At 33.6% G+C, this 6,314-nt stretch overlaps 1 non-coding gene across 1 annotated transcript; it reads left to right on the top strand.

Annotated features, from left to right (window-relative positions):
• The first annotated feature begins 2,386 nt into the window (after positions 1–2,386).
• On the top strand, positions 2,387–2,493 carry LOC117313111 (U6 spliceosomal RNA). The gene has a single exon (XR_004527573.1). It is a non-coding gene; the product is annotated as a U6 spliceosomal RNA (small nuclear RNA).
• Positions 2,494–6,314: the final 3,821 nt, after the last annotated feature.

The following is a 6,314-nucleotide window of genomic DNA, read 5'->3' as shown; positions in this document are numbered from 1 at the left end:
ATTGACAGTTAAAATATCTAGATGATGTCTATAACATACTCACACATATTCTAAAAGTCTATTAATAGAAATATAAGGAATATTAAAACTGGCTGGTGTGATATCCAGTGAAATATAGACTTAAATTCTATGCCATTAGAACTTGCAAATTTATAGGAATGTGCTTTAAATTTGTTGGCAGTTGAATTTCTATGTAAACTTCTCAGTATTCTCTATGGCTATCAAATGGATCATAATAACCTCAACATTCATTTATATAATTCAAATTATATTATATATAACCTCATTTATTTTTTTAAAATAACTAATATAATTTTGCTCACATCTGATGTATATACCATGATCAAAATTTAATTCCAATTTTCCTGAACTAGAGAATAGGTTTTGTGTGAGGTCCGTAGCAAATTTAATTTTAACTCGTAATTCTCAATATGTTCCTATTACTTTCAAGAATAATAGGGAGTATGCCTGCAGGTAGTTTAATACCTTTAAATTCCTATGGATCACAATGAAATACCATGTAGCCCAGTATGCTTCTTATTTCAAAGGTTGTGGGCTGCTAACAATATACTTTTATTAAAATTCCTATTAATTTTTGCTGTCAATCTGAATATAATATTACTTTATCACTTTTCTATAGAATAAAACAGTGAAGAAAATATTACTTTATTTCTAACTACTTATTTGGTCAAAAATAGAAAAAGAAATTTAGAAGAAATCAACTATGTCATAGCAAAATAATAGCCAATTTTTGAATATTTTAATAATGAAATGGCACAATTTATACATTTATCCATGTAGTGATTTGTTCAAAAGATACTTAGCATTGAGCCAAGGAATTGTGCTAGGCATTAGGGATAGAGCAGCTATCAACAATTAAATCCCTGCCCTCAAGAAGCATTCATTCTAGTGGGAGTAATAGACAACAAACACATAACAATTCAAGTACTCATACTGTGATAAAGAAAAAGAGGAGTTTTATGTAAGAAATGGATCTGAATTAAACATGAAAAGTGGATAAAAGCATTCCAAGTATAAAGCAAAGCCTATGCAAATGACCTAACGTGAGCAATTGCTGGTGAGAAGTGCTCCGAGGAGAGCGAGTAGATTAGAGTGGCCAGAGAATTGGAAACAAAAAAGAACAAGGTACCCGATGAGGCTGGGGTAAGGGCAGGGACAGATCACCAGGCTTCTGTAAATCATGATGGGATATTGAGCTTGTCCTGGTACTAAGAAGCCATGATGTGTCAAAGGCTAACCTTGACTACGCCGGAGACATGTTCGTGAGGGCACAAAGATGTTACAGTGGGCCAGGCAAGAGATGGTGGGAACTTTGGATGGAGGTGATTTCATTTCACATGGAGAGACACACATGTCTTCACAATCTGTTTGGGAATCTGTGTTGGAAACAGAACCTGGTTACAAACTGGATGGGGGGTAGAAGTGGGCTGTGGATGGAAAGGTGCAAAGTTGACCCTTCGTTGACTTATCTGGAAGGAGTGGAGTTGTCGTTTACTAAGGTGGAGGCACTGGGAGAGGGGTAGATTTTCTGTCTGTGGCATGGGCCATCTTAAGTTTGAGATGTTTGTAAGACATACAAGTGAAGATATCAAAAACATATAAATTAATATGGTGCTCAAAGGGAAGGTCTGGGCCTAAAAAAAACCCCTCAATTTATCTTTTTAATCTTACTTTTCACATTCAACTAAATGTAATGCATAATCATTGGCGGGAAAATAGTATTAAAATGTAACACAGAGTTCTTTTTCTATATATACACACATACACACAGATGTGTGGATAATTATTATTTATAAGAAATTGAATTATATTTTTTAATCTGATTTTTAACTTAATTTTTTAAAGAATATTTTGTTCAGAGAAATATAGATTCCTTCTGAGATATGTAACTTTACTGAGCACATGTTGCTTTCTATAATCAGAAAATTATTAAACCAATTCTTATTTTTATAAATGTAGATGGTTAGTAATATTTTGCTACAATAAGTAGTACTACAAGGAACACTCTTTTATGTTTTTGTTTAGTGAAATTTATAGTTCACAAGAAATACGACATAATATGTGTGCTTAATGTATATAGACAGGATTAAATTAATATATCACTTATGGTCAAAAAGTAGAAAATATGAATTAATTTCTTTTGCAAACAACTATAAAGAGAGTTCTGGATTTTGCCTGCAATGTTAAATGTTTTAAAGCTGCAAGTAGGAAGACAGATATCAATTTCAACATTAGGAATGAAAACTTAGTATATAGGAGTATGTAGCTTCTAAGGAATAAAAAAAAAAAAAATTCTATTACATTAGATTTCCTAGCTTTCTTCTCTTTTAGTCCACATTAAAGGCCCTGTCAAGATGTCAGAGTGGTACTTGCTTCGGCAGCACATATACTAAAACTGGAACAATACAAAGAAGATTAGCATGGCCCCTGAGCAAGGAGGACACACAAATCCGTGGAGTCTTCCATATTTTTAGGTTGTTAAGAGAGCAGATCCTAAGAGTTCTCATCACAAGGAGAAGTGTTTTTTTTCTTTCCTTTTTATTGTACCTATATGAAATAATGGATGTTAACTAAACTTATTGTGGCAATCATTTCACAATACATGTAAATCAAACTATCATGCTATACACCTTAAACTTATACAGTTTATTGTCAAGTATTTCTCAGTAAAACTGGAAAAAAATTTCAAGGTTTCTGAAGGTTAATGAGCATGTTTTGGTTCTGGAGACCTAGCTCACTTTTGTCTCCATGCACATAGCTGTCTGTATCTCTGGTCTCAGTTTACTTGGTGACACCATTGTTTGTAATAGATAGGAGCACTTTTTTCTTAAAATCAAAACAGAGTCATATTTCCAACTTTACATTTCTGCAAACATCACTCCAGTTCTGTGCCCCCAGGAAATACAGAGGTACCTGATGAAAACCATTCCTTCAGAGGAGGATACACCCCCACTCTTTGATGCTTTTTCCAAGATACTTTACTAACAACAACAACAAAACTTTACTAACAACAACAACAAAAAGACACGTGGGTTCACTAGCTGCTGAGCTTGGGGCGGGGGAGGGGTGCTTGCTGCTCTTAGTAACAGATATCACCTAGACATTTTAACTCCCTTTGACACCCCCAGTCCCACCTGCAAACTGGAAACTGAAGAAAGAGGTGTCTCAAAAACATGAAATCCTGTTTTGCCTGGTGGGATACCTTTATTCCTGAGTAATTTCTCCAAATAACACCCTTGAGTCTCTGAAAACGTAAAAATTGCCTGTAGAGTCAAGGCAAATGAGGGCTAAATCCATTCATTATTTCCCTGTAGGCTCTCATTCACCTCTAGCTATAGGAAGCTTCACAATCACAGGATTGATGAAAAGTGTATAAACATATTATCTAGATACTCAGGTAGTCACAGGGAGAGGTTTTTGTTCCTGATTTTAATGTAAGCAAAGCTGAGCAGTGGAAATGTTCAGGTGAAAACAGATTTTTTCTTTCTGAAAGATAATATTTCTCATTCTGAATGATTTTATTCTTTTCCTTTGAATTCCATGGCAAATTCTGAAATCTGTTCATATTTGACCTACTCTTGTAACCTTGCTTATATCTTCATTACCCAGCAAGGAGTAAGCATAATTGATAAACAATCCATGGTCCTAATCTTTGCTTTGCTATGGATTGTCTTTGAATCTCTCAGGATAGTCTAGATTGTGTTTTGGTAGCAAAGTACTCCAAACTCTCAGGGGCTAAATACTACTTAATAGTGCTCACCACTCGGGGACCCTGGCAGATAGATCAGCCATCATCTCAAACATTGCCAATCAACATGCTTAAGGGAAAGGGTGTGCTGAAGGGTCTCACAAGGTCAACTCAATGATCTGCAACAGAAGTGGCATGCTCTAGTCTTTTCTATTCGCAACTCACTGGCTAGAGCTAAACATATGGTCCCATCAAAAAGATACCAAGACATACAATCCTAACATGTTTCTGAAAGCAAAGAGCCAGAAATAGTTGAGAAATAGCAATAAGGACCATCCCAATCCTGTAAAAGAAGAACTATTTTTTTCTTTCAAAAATGTTATAGGGAAAATTGAAAAAAGCTAACTGGATAGCAAAGTATAGAAAAACACATTTTTCATTGTTATGAGTCTGCTTATAAAAAGTAATGTTCCACCAGCTGTATGCACAATTTCTTTGTAAATAACAACATGGGAGCTATTAGTCTCTTATCTCCAAATGTACATGCTTTGGAACTTCTGTCATTTATACCTCACCTTTCTCCAAAAAGCTTTTGAAGTAGCTTACAAAGATATATAAAGCAAAATGGAATAAGGAAGAGTAAGTCAGGAAAAAGAGAAAAGAAGGAGGAGTTAAAAGACAAAGTTAAAAATGAAATTAGAATTTAATATTTGACAGGAGATCTAGTATGGTTTTCTGGAAGTCAGTGACAAATTTGGCTCTGAACATTCCGGGAACCATGCAAAAAAAGAAATATAATCAATGGTATGATACATAGTATCTACAAGTTAAAAGTAAAATATGTCATGAGAAGAAGCACAGTAATATTTGGCCCATGAGTCCTCATGAACAGGGAATATATAACATAGTACAGAAAGTAACAGAAAGCATGTCTACAATAAACTTAACACTATAAAGCTGCATCTTATTATATTTTTACTATAGCCTCACAGGCCCACATCACAAGTATTTTTATTATTATTTTCAGGTTTACTGATAATCATTGTAATGATTTGGCCCTGTCTGTCAATATCCCACATCTTTAAGGTCATCCAGGATATGAATGAAGCAAAGAAATAAGGTTTCCCTCCCAAATGTAACATTCATATAAACCACAGCTCACAAACAGGCATAAGACTGCTGAATATGGCCTTCAACTGTTTACTTCACACATTACTGTTTTTAAACTTGAATTTGAATGTCTTTAGGTACAGAATTTACTCTCCAGTTTGGCCACAATTTCTCACCACTTCCTACAATGATCCAATTTATGTCCTTCATGTAGCCCCTGTAGGAATTAGAGTTTGAGACCCCTGGTACAAAATACATTAACTCAGTAAAATAAAATGTTCCATAAATTCAGAGTCTATTCCCTCTATACCAGCTGCTTTGAGGAAATATAAAATAAACAATAACTGTACTGATGTTTCTCAAACAGCTAAGTCTATTGGGGAAGATAATGGCAAAACATCTGAGAACATATAGTACTAAAATGACTAACTATTTTATATATTTTGTAGCTCTTTATATTTCAGCAAACTATTTCACATTCATCGCTGCAGTGGCTTCTTTCAAGAATCCCACTAAATAATCAAAATAGGATAACAGTTCCCATTTTTCAGATAAAAACACTGAGATCCAAAAAGTTAAGTTGGATTAACCTCACATCACAAGGCTAATCACAGATATAGCATAAGCTCCATGGAGGGCTCTTTCAGTTTTACATCCTGCACAGACCTACATATCGCAGGCATTTCATAAACATCCTCTAAATTAACAAGGAAAAGAAACTCTAGGTCAACACACATATTGATTCATAAACATGAATAGTAGAAGAAAGCTTGTAGATAAGAATGATCACAATCCACAAATCACACTATACCATACCCAATACATATATATGTAAATTTAAAAAATATATATATATATAAAACCACATGCTATTTATGACCTCAAGACACTTGTGATATGTAGGAAAGATGCAAAATGCAAGGTACATAAAAATTTATATGTAAATATAATAATCCCAAATATTCATGAAGGGAATTAGTGATTAGCCTTACTGCTTTAAAAAAAAAATCAATGGATTTACTCAGAGGAAAGTATCCTAGAGTTTGTGGACTTCCAAAACAAGCAAAGCTATGGTATTTACAGTATTTACAGTATTTATTGCAATATTATCTAAAATACCAAAATATTGGAAACTACCTTAATATCCATTGATAGAAGCAAGTTGAATAAACTATGGTACATTGTCACAATGGAATATTATATGGCTCCATAGAGGAATAATAAAGAGGGCCATATGCTAATATTGGTGATTTTTATGCTGTATTGCAAAGTGAAAAAGGTCAAGACATAGAAATAATGAATATTCATAAATATATGTACACACATACACACATATATATTAAACATATATATAAAACATGTGTATGTGTGTATATATATTAATAATATATGCATGTATACCCACACACATATATATGGGTAGGGATAGATAAAAAGATATGCATACATATATATTTAATTATATTTGCAAAGAAAATAAACACTGGCAGCATAA

The sequence above is a fragment of the Tursiops truncatus genome, chromosome 7, assembly GCF_011762595.2.
Source record: "Tursiops truncatus isolate mTurTru1 chromosome 7, mTurTru1.mat.Y, whole genome shotgun sequence".
In the NCBI taxonomy this organism is placed as follows: Eukaryota; Metazoa; Chordata; class Mammalia; order Artiodactyla; family Delphinidae; genus Tursiops; species Tursiops truncatus.
Note: the sequence above shows the minus strand (reverse complement) of the source record. Positions and strands in the feature narration are given on the sequence as shown.